Source organism: Typopeltis vanoorti, chromosome 25 (assembly GCF_054136105.1).
Source record: "Typopeltis vanoorti isolate ZY-2024b chromosome 25, IOZ_Tvanoo_1.0, whole genome shotgun sequence".
Classification (NCBI taxonomy): Eukaryota; Metazoa; Arthropoda; class Arachnida; order Uropygi; family Thelyphonidae; genus Typopeltis; species Typopeltis vanoorti.
Window position 1 is genome coordinate 13,869,655 of NC_143573.1, and position 20,698 is coordinate 13,890,352.

Genomic DNA, 20,698 nt, shown 5'->3' on the forward strand with positions numbered 1-20,698 from the left:
ATTGGACATGTCCTATATTTAAATATCAGTCAAATTGTAAATTACATTCGTGTACGAGGGCTTAATCATCGCCAATTTAGTAACTTTCTAGAAGCTATAGAAAATGAATATAGCGATCTACCTTTATTCTATTCCCTCAGACATATGGCTGGTGGGGTTAGCTATATGCTATCATACTAGGGAATTGATTATGTGGAAGGTGGTTTCCCCATTGCCTTCCTTGCCGTACTTTATCCTTGTGTGTTCACGGGGCCGGTTTGCTTGCTTGTGGGATGAAAAATCCCAGATAAACTGGTAGAAAAAACTCTGCTCTTCACTCCAAGACCGGCTAACTTGGCTATGGCTGTGGAAAATCCTTAAGCTCCTCACGTCGTCGACGGGAATCGAACCTAGGACACTCCTTCCCCAGGCATATGGTTGCGAAGCGCATAGCCACTAGACTAATCGCGTGGACCGATCTACTTTATTATACAGAAATTAGATGGCTTTCCAGTCATAGGTTTAACGCGATTCTTCGAATTTCTGGACGAAATTATCATTTTTTTAGAATCGAAAATTATGACTGTGAAATATTAGAAAATGATCAATGGATAAAGGACCTGGCTTTTTCAATTGATATTACAAGTCAACTTAATCTTAAGCTACAAGGCAAACATAAAGTAGTTACCATGTTATTTGACAATATTAACATTTTAAAACAAATTATTACTTTGGCAAATACAAATTCACCAAGAAAATTTATCCCATTTTGAATGTTGCCAATCATTATTACAAAAATCACCGAAATTGAAAAAATCCGAATATGCCAATCAAATTAAGTTATTAGAAAATGAATTGGAAAGAACATTTTTATATTTTAAGAAATATGTGGAAACTCACATGGATCCCTAGCTGGATCTATCCTCTTCTTAATCTACTCTGAGGAAGACCCACCTACTTTAATCTTTCCTATAAGACCTTATCAGCCAACTCTTCTTATTTTATGACCCTCATGCTATTAGAGTACTCGAGGGCCATGGGGTCTTTTCATTTCTGGCCTTACAACTATACCCTGTCTATAAACCTTACTATAATTCTTCTACAATTTGCTCTTCCCCCCTTCAATACACCCTATTCCTCCTATGGGTTTAAATTTGGAAGAAGGCTAGTTCAGAAGCCTTACGGTAGCAGCCCTACCACTGAACTATTCCATCGTCAGGCTAGTCCCCTGGCATGGAGAACATAATTCTACTTGTAAGCTGAGAGAAAAATATAATCGGATTGAATCTATGGAAAACGACCCTGGAATGGAAAAGGTAAAACAAAAATGGAAACGAAAAAATATAATACATATAGCAAACTGGAATGTTAGTGGAATAGCATAGAATAGAATTAGACCAACGATTAAATGAAAGAAATTTTAAAATAGCAGTAATCACTGAAACAAAAAAGAAATTAAAAGGAACTATGAGAACCGAAAATTTTAATGTGATATACAATGGCGTTGACAGAGACCAAAGAGCACAAGCAAGAGTCATGATTTGGATTCATAACTCCCTTTCAAAACATTTAAAACATTATAACTTATGGAATGAAAGAATAATAGAAGCTAGAATAAAAACAGATAGAGGCTATTTAACAATAATTGGTTTATATGCCCCAGAAGAGGGAAGAGAACAAGATAATATTGATTTTTATAATCAGCTACAAAACATATATAATAAAATAAATAAAAATGATTACGTAATTTTAGCAGGAGATTTAAATGCAAGAATTGGAAACACGAAAATTAATAATAATATAGGAATACATGGAGAACATACTCTAAACAGGAATGGTAAAAAATTGATTGACTTTTTAGTTTATAATAACCTAAAAATAATGAATTCCTTCTATAAACATAAAGACATACATAAATATACTTGGCCAGCAAGAGGATGGAAATCAATATTAGATTATTTTATGTTAAGTGAAAAGACATCAAAATTTTCACTAGATATTAGAGTTCACAGAGGATATGAAATAAGCAGTGACCACTTCCTTGTTAAAATAAAATTAAGATTACCACCTAAATGGCTACAAGTAACAAGAACAGAAAGAAAAGTTGAAACATTTGTTTATAAAACTAGACTACTGAATGACCCAAATGTACAATAGCTATATGAACAAAGAATTAACCAATATCTTGATAAAACAAAACAAAATGGAGAAATAGAAATAGAATAGCTTAATATAAAAAAGATACTAAATGCAGCAGCAAATGAAATATTAGGAAAGACCAAAAAATTCAATAAAAGGAAAAAATTGAAGATCTGGGATGATACAATCAAAGAAGTAATCAAAATGAAAAAAGAAGCCTATCATTAAATGGTTAAGCAGTAAAAGATTAGAAGATGAAATAGAATATAAAAGAATAAGAGCCTTAGCTAAAAGAGAAGTCAGAAAAACAAAGACAATCATGGAACAAATTTGTTTCTAATTTAGAACATGATTTATATAAAATAAGACTCAATGTATATACGATTTTGAAACACTTAAATGTAGATACCAAAGAAAACATAAAATTAAGAGAAGCGAATTGAAATGAGAAGAATGTCTAAATTACTACGCAGAATTGTGGACAGACAAATATTTTAAAAAAGACAATCGGCTAACAATTAACGAAAATGAAAAGGAAATAACTAAAGAAGAATTAGAAATCAGCCTGAAAGAAACAAGAAACGGAAAATCACCTGGAGAAGATAAGCTAGGTTCAGAACTATATAAATACGCAGGAACAAGATTCAAAGGAAGCCTCTTGTTATTTTTAAATAAAATCTATTCAACTGGTATCCCCCAATATAATGGAAAAAAGCAATTGTGATCCTATCTTTAAAAAAGGTAATAGAGATGACCCTAAAACTATAGAGGTATCAGTATACTAAATTCCTGTTACAAAATATATAGCAGAATCTTAAATAGCAAAACTAATAAATATTCCGAAAACTTTATTTTAGAAGTACAAAATGGATTTAGAAAAGGACGATCATGTATAGACCCGGCCTTTTGCCTAAAATTAATAATAGAGAAAAGAAGAGAATACAATTTAGAAACACATATTGCAATTATTGACTTTGAAAAAGCATTTGACAAAGTTAAAAGAAACATATTATTTAACACATTAAAAGAAAGACAAATACCAAATAATATCCTAAAAGCTATCTCAAGTATATATGAAAATAATCAAATACAAATAAGATTAAATCACGAGCTATCATATACGAGAGAGATAAACCAAGGGGTCCGACAGGGATGCCTCCTCTCAGCAACTCTTTTTAATATTTACCTAAATGGAATAATAATAAAATGGAATAAAAATTTACATCAAGGAATTAAACTTTTTCCTACAGTGAACTTAAACACTGTAACTACGTGAACCTTTTGCCGACGACCAAATAATAATTACAAATTCTGAAGATAACTTGCAGAAAGCTATTTTAGATCTAAATGAGATAGCCAAAGATTATGGTATGATAATATCAACAGAAAAATCAAAAACTATGGTCTTTAAAGGACAAGATCCAGCAAGAACTAAAATAGTAATAGATAACAAGATCTTAGAAAAGGTGAATTCATTCAACTACCTAGGATATATGATCACATATGAAAATGAAAAAGATATAAACATAAAAATTGCAAAATATTTAAAACTAACAGCTCTAATTAACTCTATATTTAAACCAAACCTAGTTCAAAAACAAACCAATATACAATACATTAGCCCTACCAGTCTTAATGTATGGAAGCGAAATCTGGACAACAAAAACAAAAAGCCAAACAGAGATTAACAAAAGCAGAAATGAAGTTGATGAGAAAAACTGCAAAATATACCCTATTTGATCACAAAAGAAACGAAGAAATAATGAAAGAATTAAACCAAGAACCAGTGATAGAAAAAATTAAAAAATATAAACATAAATGGATAGAACACGTTCAAAGAATGAAAACAGAAAGATTACCGAAAAAAGCCTTCAAGTACACGCCATTGGGAAAAGGAAACCAGGACGTCCGCTTAAACGATTCAACAATGACTTCTAAGGCCGGAACAGGCCATGCTAGGCCTAAATCCTTGAAACGCATGATGATGATGATGATATATGAAAATCAGTTTCACCTATTTACTTCTCCTCTATCGATTGATGTTAAAACTGTTGATGACAATTTACAGTTGGAATTAATCAAAATTCAGCGTGATTCCGTATTGAAATAAAATATATGGATGTTGGAATTCCAAAGTTCTATAATTATTTATCAGTCGATCGATACCCCAATGTGTTATGTGCAATTAGGCGTATTTTATCTATGTTCGGTAGCACATATTTATGCGAACAACTATTTTCAACTTTAAAGAATAATAAATAAGAATGTGCAAGCAATATTGTATATAACTACAGCTCAACAAATTCAACCAAATTTTTTAAGATTTCGTTAATGAAAAACGTTGTCAAGTTTTTTAAAAAAATGATATATATAATTTTATTTTGATATGTAAACTTTATATTTTATATGTAGTTTTGTAACATGGCTGTATTTTGTACTTATATAGTCTAATTTTAATATTAAAAAATCTGTTTCCTCCTTATTTCGAGATTTTTTTTCCGTTGTGACCCGTGGCTTGATGTATAATTCTTAATTTAGCCCTTGGAGGTAAACGAGTTTGACATGCCTGCTTTATAGCCTTGATCCTTTATTCTATTCTATATTGTGTTCTTTATTCTGTTTAGAATAGCTGTTTTATCAAGCCTATATGCATATCAACACTTATGCCACATCTAATCTCGTCTGAATGTCCTACATTTCTTGTATAAAGTTGAACTCTGTAACAAATAGCAATTAAATATAAATTATGATAATATAAAGTTGACGTTTTTAGCTCGTGTCATTTTTCTGTTACAAATATTATTAACAGATACAGAATTTCGAATAAAGACGATTACGTCTCTAGATTGTTATCTCTTATTTGATATTTGGAAAACTACCTATAGGATGCAAATCAACTCCTCTTTAATCCATCTATTCATGTTAATATTTAGATAGCCAACTGGTAGCGTAAATTAATAAATGACCTTTTTTTTTCACCTTGGTCTGTACTTGATAACAGACAGATGAAACACTCATGTTTATATGAGGATTGCTAACGTCTATTTATTGCTAATATATATATATATATATATATATATATATATATATGCGTAATAGATTTTAAAAAGGTGTAATATGCATTTCCCCTGGGGAACATATTACACTACACATTTTGCGTTTGTAATTTTAAATCAAATTCTGCAGTTTGATTCAAACTCTGATAATCACATTGGTGAACATATTCTGGTTGGGAATTCATCTCATGTGGTTCATTATGATTACAGTCTTCAGACAAATATCTCGCAATGCATCCTGTGTGATATCTTCAGTACAAATAACGAACTAGTAGCATTCCATTTCTATTGCATTAATGCAATAGAAGTGGAATGCATGTGACGCTAGGCTGCTCTTCCTAGGTTACTGCTAGGACGATATCCTCGGATTTATTAGCAGAAGAATTAGACATAACTGCGTTTTCTATACAGTATTCAAATAGTGAAAATTGTTTGAATGGTGAAGAAGAAAATTTCCAAATTTTTTGGGAATAATGAGTGTATCATTTCGAGTTAAATTTGATATATGAAAGTGATTGTCTAAGGTAAGATTTTCGGATAAGAATTTCGATCTTTTGAAAGACACGCCTACCTTGAAAGGAGTTAACCAGGATAGGAAAATATCAAACTAGATATGTGAAATATATAGCATGAGAGCAGGGTAGATTCTTCCAAATATGTTAACAAGAATGATGAAGCTGGATGAAAGCCCGCTGGAAGTTCAACTTCTGATAGAGTTAATCTCAGAAGAAGACGGCCCTCCACTTAACTGATTTACATAAAATAGGAACATGGAATGTAATAAGTATGTATTAAGAAAACTGACTAGAACTGGCGAAGAAAGAAATGAGAAGAATGAGAGTTAAGATGCTAGGAATCAGTGAACTGAGATAGGTCACTTTGATAACAATGGTTTCATGAGGCATTACTCTTGGCATGAAAACTTCGAAGAAATAGAGTAGCATTCATAGTTAGAAGAGAATACAGAAAATATATTTTGGGTTATAACCCAGTGTCCGATAGAATAATCCCAATTAGAATAAAGGCATATCCAGTGAATGTTACACTCATACAGGTGTATATACCCAACTACAGATTCAAGTGATGATGAGGTATTTTACAGCGACTTGCAAGAAGTAATATACAGTATTGATAAAAAAAGATTTCACTTAATATTAGGTGATTGGAATACAAAAATGAGTAAAACGAATAACGACGCATGACAGAAAAATTTGGTTTAGGATCGAGGAATGAAGCAGGAGAAAGGATGTTGGAGTTGTTTTGAGAACAATTGCTTTATCGCAAACACTTGCCTTCAAATAACATAAAAGATTATACACATGTACTTCACCTAAAGAAGAATACAGAAATCAGATTGATTATATTGTTTCCAGCAGAAGGTGGAGGAGTGCTATCCAAGCTGCAAAAAACACTAACTGGTGCAGACTGTCGAATTGATTATGAATTATTAATAGCTGAAGTTAAATTGAAATTAAGGGCTAAAAAGAAACAAAAGAACAGTATCAGATTTGATTTAGAATCCTATAAATGAAGCATTTAAAGCAGAAGTCGGAAAGAAATTAAAACGTTTGGAGAAGACAGGAAGAGAATTAGAACTGTGGGAAGAAACAAAATGTACGGTCATAGAAGCAGCAAAGAAAACTAAATGAAACAACAAGAAAGAAAGATTGTAAATGATTGTCAGAAGAAGATATTCAAATAGCAGAGGAAAGAAGAAAAAAAATGAAACTTCAGAGAAACAAAGAAAGGGTTAGACAACCGAGTGCAGATTTCCAAAGACAGACTAGGAAAGATAAGGAAAAACATCCAAACAAAAGGTGCAAGGAAATTGAAGAAAACAATATAACGGATTGAACAAGAGATCTGCTTAGAAAAATAAATGATATTACAGGGAAGTCTCTATAGATTAGGAGTTGTAAAACGTTATTCGAGAAAATATCTGGTGGAAGAAGAAACAGTGAAAACAAAGATGGAAAGAGTATGTAGAGGATTTATACAAGAAAGATAATAATATTGAAAATTTGAAAGGAGATAATTTATTGAAGAATTCATGATAATGAAAAGTGAAGTGATATTAGCAATGGACCAGCTTCCAAAAGAAACAGCTGTTGGAGCTGATGGAGTATCAGTGGAATTATTGAGAGCAGCCGGGGATGAAGTAGTGAATATGTTGACTGAAATTTGTTTGTAAGAAATATGCTGGCCTGGAGACTGGAAAACATCAGTGTTCATCCCAAATCCAAAAAATAAAATCTCATAGATAGTGAGAATTATAGAACATCGCTGTAATTTCACATGCAAGTAAAGTTATGCTGAAAGTGATCCAACAAAAGGTTGGAGCCATATGTGACACCCTGGGATAGCTGACGCCCTGGCCAGTCTGCCACTAGCCGGAGCCATATATGAATAGAGAAATGTCACAAGAACAGGCAAGCTTTAGGAGAATAGTGGAACTGGAGCTCAAATAGCAAACATGAGATGGATTATGAAAAGAACAAGGTACTTTCAGAAGGAAGTATTCATCTATTTTATTGATTATAAGAAAACGTTTGATAGCGTGGGTCACAACAGACTATCGATTGCAGTGACATCATTGGGGATACCTGAACATCTAATTCTCTTCATAAGAGAACTGTATGACAACCAAGAAGCTTCAGTAAAGTCTTCGAAGAAACAGTGTTCGAATGGGAAAAGGGGGCGAAGCAGGGTTTTATACTATCGCCCTACCTTTTTAATATTTATATTAAATATATTATGAGAATGGCTGATTTAGACAAAGATACAGATGGAATTAAGATTGGTGGCTTAAATTATAAATAATTTAAGATGTGCAGATGATACAACTCTCATAGCAGAAACTAACATAAATCTGGAGCAGTTGATTCTATTAGTTAAGATGGACAGTAACAAAGCCGGGCTTAATTTAAACATGAGCAAAACAAAAGTGATGGCTTCTGGAAATTTAAATGAATGCTTTAAATGATTTTCTGGATCCCAGAAAATCAAGTTATGATTTGCTGGGATCCAGAATCAGAAATGATGCTAAATGTGAAAATTAACTTAAAAGAAAGATATTCATGGGGAAAAACGTGATGTTAAACCTGATAAAAATTAAGAAAGATAGAGGTGTGAGTAAGGCCACGAAAGTTAGAATCGTCAAAGCAATGACATTTCCTGAAATGATGTATGGATGTGAAAGCTGGATTATTAAGAACAGAGACAGAAAGCGAATTGATTCATTTTAATTATTGGTGTGGAGGAGATTATTAAGAATCCTATGGACTGCAAGAATGCCCAATAAGGTTTTAGAGAATATAAAGACAGAATGCTCCTTGGAGGCGATGATCGCTAAACAGAAGTTGGTGTACTTTGGTCATATTATGCGAGCTGATGAATCATTGGAGAAGACAGTTATGTTGGGGAGGATTGAGGGAATGAGAAGAAGCGGGATCGACCACAAAAGAGTGGGATCGACAACAAAGGAATTTACCAACTTGAACTTACAATTACTGAAAGAAAGGACAAGAGGCCGGGTGGGATGAAGAGCCTTTGTTCGCAGGATCACCAAGAGTTGAAAACGACTGGATGGCACATTAACAAGAACAAACAAGGGATAAGACGTTTTGTATATTTTTTAAAATATTCTGGAAACTCTTTATAGAGAGTGTAAGCCATATCACACCTTCAAAAATCGGAACGGTTGCCTCACATCAGGCAATGACGTTCATCTCAACCGAAATTCATTTCGCAAACATCCATGTTCATGGTGAGATTTCAACCCACAGAAAGTAGTTGGAGAGAGGGTACTCTGTTTCTCCGGCTAACAGACTAAGTATGTTTGAAATTTTACCTGAAATGATAAATATTTCCATAGGTTATATAACTCCTCATTGCTATTTACACTTCGTTCAGTGATTGATTATTAGAATATGTATAGAACTTGAATTTTCACTTGAGAATTATCTTCACTTATGAATCTTGAGTGAGCAATTTTGTCCAAAATCCAAATTTAATGACTTCTTAACTACAAGAAGGTGGGGGGGGGGGGTCGCACACAGCGATCGAAGTCTATCAAATCCCACGAAAAGCAAAGCTTATAATTCCGGTGATCAGTACATCATCCCATTTCGAACACAATTTCAAGGCATTTAATTCGAGTTATGCATAATAATTACATTATTATTATTATGGGCTACTCCATGAAGTCCTTAGACTCATCGAGGAAAGCCCTAAAAATGTCAAGCACTGTCCAACATTTTCGCAGTCTATCACATTTGCTTTTAACTCATTCACAGTCATGGCATCCAAAACGGACTCTGGTCACCAATTCCACTCATTCATCACTCTCCAAGCAACAAACCTAGTTTTAAGACCCTTGGCTAACTACATTCTTACTCAGTTTCCAAGGATGGCCCCTAGCTCTATCACCAGACCTGTTCCGAAAAACTTCCTCTGTATTAATCTTGTAAAAACCCTTCAGTAATTTGTCTCAATCATATCACTCTTTTTCCTCGTGTCAATCAATTTCTGTAACCCACAAATCTCCACCCTGTTCTCGTAAGATGACCATCGACCTGCTATCATCTTGATCACTCGCCTCCTCATTCCCAAGACACCCAGGTTACCAAATATGTGCACAATAGTCAAGATGCGGTGTCACAGAGGTATAATAACCTGCTTAATGCAGGGTATTCTTTGCTAGCCAAGGAATCCGATGAGCTGCTTGGCCACTTCTGTGATGTGCCCTCTAAACTTCAACTCCCTATCCGCTAACACTCCCATATCTCTGACCTCATCAATTTCCTGGAGTACAGTTTCATAAATGTGGTATACAGCCGGTAATCGTTTCATTCCGAAATGCATAATCTTACACTTTGTCACATTAAACTAATATCTATTCACGTTTGCCCACACAACATCTGCATTAACTATTGCTCTACCCAATTTTGCATAATCGGAGATCTGAACAGGTTCCTCTCGGATCCTTTCCTATATCATTAATGCACAAATTACATAGAACAGAGCCCTGTGGCAAGTAATTTGCCACAAGCCTTCTGGACTCTACTCCTGAATAAACGACTCTCTGAGAACTCTTCATCAACCATCCTCTTATCCCTCTCACCAACCTATATCCATCCCCATGTGCTGCAGTTTATTGATTAGAATATGCATAGATATTATTTTCATAGATGAAAACGGAGGAAAGAATATTCTACACCTAATCAAAGCAATAAACTTTCAGACAAACATTCACCAATTTGATACCTACAGTTTCCTACTGTATTTGATACACTTAAAATGAGTAAAAAAATAAAATACTATTTATTATAAAACAGTTCAAAACATTATTAATAAAAATAATCATGTCTTGATGTGAATTCGATCATAAAAGGTTAAAGGTGATAAACTCATCCTATCACAGTACAAAAGTACTGAGGGCGAACTAAGAATTGCGCTCTTTAGAAATTTTGCTTTAGAGAACATAAATGGAACTTTCTCATGGCACAAGCAGAGTAGTGGTGGTGCTCGAAAACGGGATTCAATCCGCGACCTATTGGTGAAAGCGGAGATGTTATCACAATTATCCTAGTCGGTAAAAATATTCATATTAAAAAAAACACGCAAATTTTCCAAAAAAAATGGCCGTTGTATTTGATAGATAGCCTTTACATTAAACTGTACGTTTTCGAACATTATGCGTTCGAAAACGTACAGTTTTAGTTTCACATTTATTTATTTATTTCGTATCCAAACAGAAGTGGTACAACATGATTTACAACAAATTAGGATACATTACAATGAGATCAGCTTAGATTTGGTAGGTGAATTATACAGGGAAATAATAATTAAATATGAAAAAAGGAAACTATACATAACTTATATACAATAAATATGGTCAGATGTTCCTCCAGTATCTTGCACAATCAACTGCTCTTTCTATGCAGAATATGAAGTCATCTTTTGTGCAAGGTGATGGAAGAAAGGGGAAAGAAAGAAGGTGTTCTATGGACTGAGTTATCCCACACTCACAATTGTTTGGGCCAGTGAAGTAGCCCCCATTCGATAAGGTTTAGTTTGCAGCGTCCTGTCGTTCGCAGTCTGTTGAGGCTTTTTCAAGTATTCCACTCCAAGTGGGTACCACGTGGAAGATGTTCGGCTGTTGGAATACCAGTATTATTTTGGATATAGTGCAAGCCATTGTTGAAGTCTTGTCTCTGGAAGATTTTAGGTGGTTCAACAGTTGCCAGGAAGCTATGTCGGGATCTTAGTCTTTGGGACACTGCTGTCTGGCCGAATAGTGGGTGGCGTTCATCATTCATTTGTCTGCTTCTTTCATCAGCTGAGGATGCAGATCTTCGAATTGAAAGGGGTGCAATACCAGCCAAAATATACAGGTCTTTTAGTGGTGTTGGTTTCAGGCATCCTGTAATTAAGCGGCAGCTTTCATTCAATGCTGGATCTAGTTTTTCAGCATGACAGGATCTGGACATACTGGGCAGGCGTATTCAGAAGAAGAATAGCAAAGGGCCAAAGCAGAAGATCTCAGTGTGTTAGGGTATGCATCCCATTGGGAGGAGGTAAGCTTTCTTAGTATATTGTTTCTTGCATTCACTTTTGCCATTGTTTTTTCTATGCGGGTTTTATACGAGAAGGTGCGATCGAGAGTCACACCGAGGTAGATTGGTTTCCAGGAATGTTCTATAGTAGAGCCTTCCCAAGTTCTATATTATATCCTGTTGGTTTCCTTATTGTTAAGGTGGAAAAGGTCAGTCTGGGTTTTCAAGGGGTTTGGTTTTAGTTGATTGCTAGTATATTTAAGGCAAGTGAGAGTGATTGGATCAGGAGGACAAGGCGATAGTCTCTAGTTATTTTGTATATTTTATTTCTGAGTGTGAGATGGTTTATGGTATCATATGCTGCAGTTAAGTTTACAAAGACTGCTCCTGTGGCTAGTTTTTGCTCATAACCATTTTCTATAGATTTAGAATGCATTGCAGCTGTGAAACTAACTTAACTTAGTTTTACAGATTTCTTCTAGCTTTATTGTTAGTTTTCTCAATGCCTGGGAATAGGCGGACTTGCAAAAGTGATCCTGCAGCAGTCTAAGTGTGTAAAAAAATTAAAAACATCTTAAATATTTCTTGATAAAAAAATACATATAAAGTTCAGTGTCCATTTGTTGGTGAGGAATATTGTGCATTGCTTATATGCAGGATGACGATAGTATGGCAAGTTCTTCACCTGTAATCTAGCCAAACAACTGTGTGCTTGGTAGACAATGGATAGCTGTTCCGCTTTGCAATCAAAGGCTGATCACCTGCCAGCGAGACAAGACACGCATGAAATCTCGGACTTCTTTTTTTCTTTTTGATAACTGGTTTCGTGGGAATAGAAACATTGATAATCTCGCCATTTGTATTCTAAAAGTTCCTCAAATCTTAGACGGGAAGAATCCCGTCTAAGATTTGAGGTAAAGTGAAAACTGGAAGGATAATATTCGGGCAATTTCTATTGAAGAATGGCTTTTATTTAGAAGCTCAGAAGAGTGGAGATTACACTCCAAAATGAACCGACTCTCAAATAACTGGAGTTTTCTGCAATAAAACTTTTGAGAAGTTTCGTTTGACAGAAGATATATTAAACTTTACCTTTAGAAATCATGCATGATTTAAAAAACACTTCAAATTAACCAATTTTTAAAAAATATTTTCTATCAAAAGGTATCCATTGGATAGAAAAGTGCCTGAAGAGTAGTTACAAGGTTTTTTTTTTTGCTTGAATTCTTATAATGGGAAAATAATGGTGAGTGCCTGGAAAGTCTCATGACAGTTGCTTATATTACTAGTTAAACACGATGTCCTTAAGTCTGTCAGGATCAGTGACTAATTGGGTGATGAGAAAAAGCAGCGGATGGAATTTGTAGTTATTAGTACGAGTAAATATTTGTGGACTAATCCTTACTTCAATAATAAAAGCAGAAAGAATAATTACGAAACTAATAATGGTGGCATAACCGGAATAGATATTAAATTTTTAATCTTTTTGCATATATACAATCTGTACGATATATCAAATTAAGTTTTTTAATTAATTTAAAACCCAAACCGGCTAAACGATGGTAAAATCCTAAACATATTTACTATCCTGGATAGATGCTAAACGAATTCTGAAAACACCTGGTCACTCCTAAGAATAGATCATTTAAACTTAAAAGATGAGCTGAAAAGATAAATTAAAGATTTTAATTAAGAGGGAAAATTCGAATGAAGGTATTTCTCGAAGTCGAAGAATAAAAACAGAGCCGACGCAAAAGTATATCACAGATATGAACTGCTATTTCGAACATGGCGGAAGGATTTGGAGCAGTGTTTGGCCAGACTTTCGCCTTTCCTGAATTCTAAATACTGAAATTTAGTCAATAACATTAAAGACTTTAATATTAACGATTTTAACTATAAATGGCTAGTCAGTAGTTAATGCACTTTAAATGTAGTTTAATGCTGTGCCAGCATCAACGTTTCAGGATGTAGTTTGTGTTAAACTGGTAATGCTAGTAGAGCCCCCCCCCCCCCCTCATACAGCAGCATAGTTGTTTGAAGTTACAACTCTGTTCAGTGAATGGAAAGCGCCGTGTTAAATTTGGTGGAATAGCTTTTGTTGGACAGCCTCCTGTTTTCAAGAGATAGAAAACCCATTTCCTTTCGGAACAAGCTCTCACCTTCTCAACAATCTCCAAAAGTGCAATGTAATATGTGAAATATTGAAAGACAGGGGTAATAAAACCTGGAGGCGGCTGTTCACAGGATTTATTTTTTTCATCCGATTTTATTCATCATCTCATCTCATCCGCTTGATAAGGGTTGAGTCCACTAAGAAGAAAGGTTCTCCACTTATCGCGATCTTTAGTCATCTCAATCATGACTCTATAGCTGGGTAGATGGGAACGTTCTTTCAGCAACTTTATCCAAGTACTTCTTGGTCTGCCTCTAGGTCTTTTTCTTCCTATATATCCATTCAGAGATAAATATGGGAGTCTATGAGGGGCCATTCTCTGAATATGGCCAAACCATCTCAGTTGATGCTTAATGATTGTGTCTATTATATCATCCGGGAAGCTTAAATCTCTTATGACTTGATCATTAGTCTTGTGTTGCATCCAGTGGGTGTTATTAATTTTTCTGAGGCATTTCATTTCAAATGCTTGAAGTTTCTTGGTTGGTTGTTGAGTTAATCTCCAGGCTTCTGAAGCATAAGTAGCCTATGGGATAATAATTGTTTTATATAATTTTAATTTTAGACTCGTTGGGATTTTTTTATTTTTCCATATTTTGTTTAGTTTATTCATGTTGGTCCAACCTAGGTTTAGCCTGTGTTTTACTGTTTCCATATTGTTGAGGTTACTAGATATAAAAGACTGCCAAGATAAACATATTTATTAACTTGTTCCAGCAGGTTTTATTATCTCGAACTTTTATATCATTAGAATATCATAATTAACTTTAATCTGTTAGGGAGATTATGGTATAAATTAAAAAAAAATACATGATTTCTTGAATGAACTATTCCAGAATTGCGTGCTCTATAATTTGCCGCATCAACAAATGAAAGAAAACAACATTTTGTTCACATAAATGTAACAGTAAATGTTTCATAAGAATATAAAACATAATGAAATAAGACACCAAAAGTTCAAAATATATGAAAATGCGTTTCATAATAGCATTTCGCTGTAGTGATGACAGCATTATCATAAATTGAACTCGAGGGGTTGAAGGGTGTTTTTGGTTTACACTTGAGAAATGTTTTTTGGCATAATTTTTCACTGCAAATGATTGAAATGAAAATTAAAAGGTCTCGACACAGTTCTGCAGGAATCCTAAGCATACTTCATTGAATCCTATCCTGTAAGTCGGTGTCGAATTATAAGTGTTGGTTCGAAACCTTCCCCAAAAAAATATTTTATTTAATCCAAACTGAACTACATCCATGTCTATTCTTAATAGAATTTTATTAAATTCTATCCACCCTGAGTGAAGTTAATGCAATATCTAAATATGATGCATTTTTGTCTCTGCAGTTTTTCCGATTAAAATAAAATCTGAACTACCTCTACAAAGTTTTGTAAGAATTATAAATACCAAATTTCAATAAAAATCAGTCCGACCAGAGTCCATAAATAATTTGAGTACTGACGTACAGATAACACAAATTTAAGATATATCTATGTACTTGGTGAACCGTAACCAATGCGAAAAGACAGAGATATAAACTAATTCATCAACAAATTAAATTAGACCTGACATTCTACACAAGGAAACGAATTCGGAGTGTGGTTATCAGAAATGACTGCCAAGGAGGAAAAACTGCTCCATGATAAGCTATCAGACTTGAATAAATTTACATGTAGAAGACTTTTCAAGGTTATCGATACTGTTGAGAGACTCACAGCATTCAAAGTAGATGATAATGCCAACTGAATATGATTAATTATTAAAATGTTTGGATTATGCACCCTTGAACAAGCTCCAGGGATTACATTACTGCGATATGATGCTTCAAATGCGTATTAGATTATTCAAGAGATGTGTTTAATTAAAAGAAATATGGAGAGCAAAGAAAAATAATTTCTGATATATATGATAACGAAAATATAATACATGGTGGATACAATTGATGGGCCATCTACTGGCAAAGTAGAAAACTACCGTACATTTTCTATTATAAAACAAATTCACGATGCGCCATACACTGATTACTTCCTGTCCCTGCAGTTTATCCGCTCAGGACGAGTGGATTATCTCATCCATCATCAATTTCTTGATATATTTAACATTTCGTGCTTCTAAGGCACTTCTGACCGAATCAATCCACATAGATCTTGGTCTTCCTCTGGGTCACTTTCCTGCCATCTTGGAATCAAACATCTGTTTTACTAACCTTTCTTCTCAAATTCTGTTTAAGTGGCCATAACACTTTAGGTTAACTATGCTCACACATTCTTGAGTGCTAATAATGTCAAGGTTCTTACATTTTTAATGTGATTCTACCATTGATGCCATCGATTAACCCCCCTAATTTTTCTCAGAACCCTCATATCTCTGGTTTCTAGTCTCTGATCAAGTGCTTTATTTCTAACCCAACTGGTGTTCGCTGGTTTAAACACTGTTTTGTATACTGTTAGTTTAGCATTTTGGCTCATTTCTCTCTTATATCATATAAATTTATTCAGCACGCTACCTACCTACCATACTAACTTTGCTTAGTCTGTTGATTTAGCCAGCCATCTTCACTAAAACTGTGCCTAAATAGCTGAAATATTTTACTTGTTTTGTAGGATCTCCATTCAGAATACAGCTGAAATTTTCTATGGTCCTGCCAATTTTCATAGTTTTATTCTTTTTATTGCTGATTTCCATGCCAAATTTGTTGCAGCTATTATTCAATTTAGTTACAAAATCCTGGAGAGTTGCACTAGATGTGTCTTTAGGAGTACACCATCATTTGCATAAAGCACAGAGCTAAGTGTGACATCTCCAATTCTAATATCGGTCATAACTACTTTCTTTCATAATGTGATCCATACAGATGATAAAAAAGAGTGGAGATAATGAGCATCCTTGTCTTACCCTTGATTTTGTATCAACCCATCTTCCCGTATTTCCTTCAATTCTAACTGCTGACTGACAACTTAAATATAGATTAAGTATTACTCTGTATAATATTCCATTCACTCCATATAATTGTACTGTTTTGAAAAGATTTTCTCTGGACACCATATCGTATGTCTTTTCCAGATCTACAAACCTGAAATACAGATATTTGCCATATACCTACGATTTCTCAACTATTTGTCTTAAAGTGAAAATCTGATCTTGACACCTCTATTTGTCTGAACCCAGTTTGTTCTTCTCGAAGTTTCTCTTCCGCAATCTTTCTCAACCTCTTTTCAAGTATTCTTACATAAATCTTTCCTGGAACACTTAGTAGAGAATACCTCTGTAATTCTCACATTCAGTTTTACTTCCCTTTTTATAGATGGGTACTATGAGAGCTCTACTCCAATTATTGAGAATTCCACCTTCTGACCTGGCCCTCTGAATTATTCAGTGTAGCCGCTGTAAAACTTTTATACCTCCTTACTTAAGCATTTCTGGTCGAATGTCATCTACTCCAGCTGCCTTTCTACATTTCCTCTTGAAAATTTCCTAGTATGGTTCTATCACTACTTGGTTCATTTAATGTATTTTAAAGTAATTACTCCAGACATCTAGGGTATCATTATCTTCATTTTTCTTGTCACCTTTATCATCTTTGATTCCTTTTTACAATACTCTTTCTTCCATTTCTAAGCTTCTTCAATTGCCTTCAGAACATTTTGCCATTCTCCTGATATTTAGTTTCTATATTCTTATTAAAGTCTTCCCATGGCGTTTGTTTAGCTATTTATACACACAGCTTAGCTCTCTTACATTTTCTTCTGTATTCGTTTAGGGCATCTGCTGACTTATATGGTAGGAACGTTTGGTAGGTAAGCTTTCTTCTTTTCCAGAACTGTTTCTCTATCTTCTTGTGTCCACTATGATGTTCTTATCCTTCTATCCTTACAGACAACTTCACCACATACTCCCGCTAGCTGAATCAATCAACGTTTTCTTCCGAGTTTGCCACTGAAACTCCAAGGTTTGGTTCTTGTTTTCAATTTGTGTCATTTTTTATTCAATAATGTTTTGTATAGTCGAGTCTACAGTTTACCTGCAAAAGCTGCTCAACTTTAATTCCCTTTAAAACTTTCTTACATACTGTTCTTTTCAATGTCATATCCATTTTTATCTTGTTTAGTAGTACTAAGTAATTGTCACTTTCAATTTCGAATCCTCTGTACACTCTTGTATCCTGAACTACCATGACGACATCGCTATGAACAATGACGTAGCCAATGAGACTTTTATTTCTCGTGTCTTCTCTCCATGTGAACTGGTGCACATCTTTATTGAAACATGGTGTTAGTAATGACCAGTCCGTGTTCTGAGCAGACGTCACTAAATACTTACCATTATTATTACTATCTTTGCCCTTTTTCCAGAACATTACTATATGTCTGGTGGGATTCACTTCGTACACTGCTGTTCAGATCTCCAGAAAGGACCACTTTTTCCATTTTCTTTATATCAGCTGCCTGTTCTAATGATTCTGAAAAATTCCTCCACTTCTTCCTTAGAAGATCCTTCTGTGGGACTATAAGCACAAATATTTCATTTTGAAGTTTGCCCACATAACTACTTGAAGCTGCCTTCCAAATCAAGCAATTTATCTTCATGTTTGGTGTCGAATTCTATCGATATTATTATTACAATAATTAAATATCAGTACACTGTTCTTGTACTGCTACAAAAGCATTCAGATTTACTTACTTGGCAGCATTTCAGCGAATAAAATTACGAAGTTTTATTTTTGTTCTGTACTATCTGGATGTGCGGAATTTTATCAAATATAAAACAGTCCTCGACTTATCAATTCTTCAACAGCAAGTTATTTTTAAATGCTGATGTTTATCTTCCGGGAAGCATTTTAGTGCTGATTAAGCGGTATTCATTTAAAAGGAAATGTCCTGCATTTTCGTGTATCAGAATTCGGCTTATCGCTTAATTTACTTCGTTCAATACAGCTGATGAATGAAATGCTGATAGTCATCGTAAAGCCAATCTAATTTTATTATTTTTAATCAGTTTACGATTAATGCTTTGCTGAGATTTGTTCTTACTGTGTACACACAAGGCAACGTCTTGTTGGCAAATAGATCATAAAAAATAAAATACGTCCTAATTTATTTTGCCTAGTAGGGGATATTTAAATTAACTTTTTTCTCGCTATTATCTTCCAATAGGATTCAACGAACAATGGCGTTTTACAGAACTACATTGCAAATTCGAAAGGATAATATTTCGAATACTGAATCCAACGAACCCCAGGAAACTAGCTCTTCATTGTGTCATGTCACACGGATTCCAATGTGCAGATTTCCCTGCCAATGTTCGGTTCGTTACACAATACGCCTTTTATGCACAAATAACACTGCACTAAGAAGCTATCTATAAGTTTGACGACGATGGCGACAGTACACTCCATTCCTCCTGTTTGTTTGAATAACGTGTGTGTGCTCAACCATCCCAAGCTTGTAGATCTACAACCCATACCTTGAACACAGATATCCATTCGATCACCAATGGGAAGACAATAGTCTAGCAAATTTTAAAGATATCAGCCATACATCATTCCCGCTGGTTTCAAAGATCCACAGACAAGATAAACCTCTTCCTGCGCTCAAATACACCTTTATCCATTCCTAACAGAAACACATAATATTCGTAACTTTCTTAGCTTTCAAAAAACTAGAAAATGTGATCTTTCTGCTAGAGACATTGCTTTCGATTTGGTTTTAATTATAGCGAAAGAAACTAAAAGTATGAAGCCTAAACGAAAAGTATTCTCATGGAGGGAGAACATTTCTTTCGGAGATGAATTAAGTTTCTACGCCAAGTGTTCCAAGGATTACAATTTTCGGCTGCTACCTAATGCGCTACAGTTTGTACAACCTTCTGTGAGTGGTGTTTATATAGAAAAGTGTCCAAATGTTTCGTTAAATTTTCTGAACCACTAACTGGATCGTTTAATTCATTTAAACAGCTACTCACTTACAATATAAGTATTATTGCAATGTAAATTAAGAATATCATGAGTTTATAATCATTACAAATAGTAAGAACGCTTTTTTTGGTTTAGTGAATATGGTCTAACAATGACCATCTGAGAAGAGAGTAGTTATCGGTACCGTGTTGTCAAATATTACCACCATGAAATAAATAATTTCTCGTATAACGTGGAAAGCAATCTACACAACAAGACTTGATAATATCCAAATGTTTATTAAACAGACTGCTATCCTTTTCTGATTATAACTGACAAAGATGCTTTATGAATTAAAAAACAGATTTAAGGAGAGGTAAGTGGAACAGTATTTATAGTGTAGGCTAGATATGCTACCAATACCATTTTGATCATTGGAAGCGACTTGAAAAACGTAAGCGTTTAATGTCTGGCGAGGGATTATTTAATTCATAATTCACCTACAATACAAATGTGCTAAAGGTTAAGCAGTCACTCATAGGTGGGACTGACATTAAAAAAACGGAGAATTGTGCAATATACAACTAATTACAAAATAATACGAAATCTATTCAGTGTATTATTAGGAGAATTAAAACGAGGTTTAGTTACAAAATAATACTCAAGTGATTCTGTCAGAAATTTATTTTTTACTTTATGTGTACTCAAAGAATTACTATATTCCTAAAATATGGGTACCAATACCATTGACATTTTATAGAGGTACTAACAGTGTGACCACCACTAATACTTTCGTACTAGATCTAGTACTTTTTATAAATTTTTAGTGACTAGTACGTTCACCAACAGATCTAGTACTTTCTTTCTTCCGAATAATAATAATAACATGAGAGTTAGAC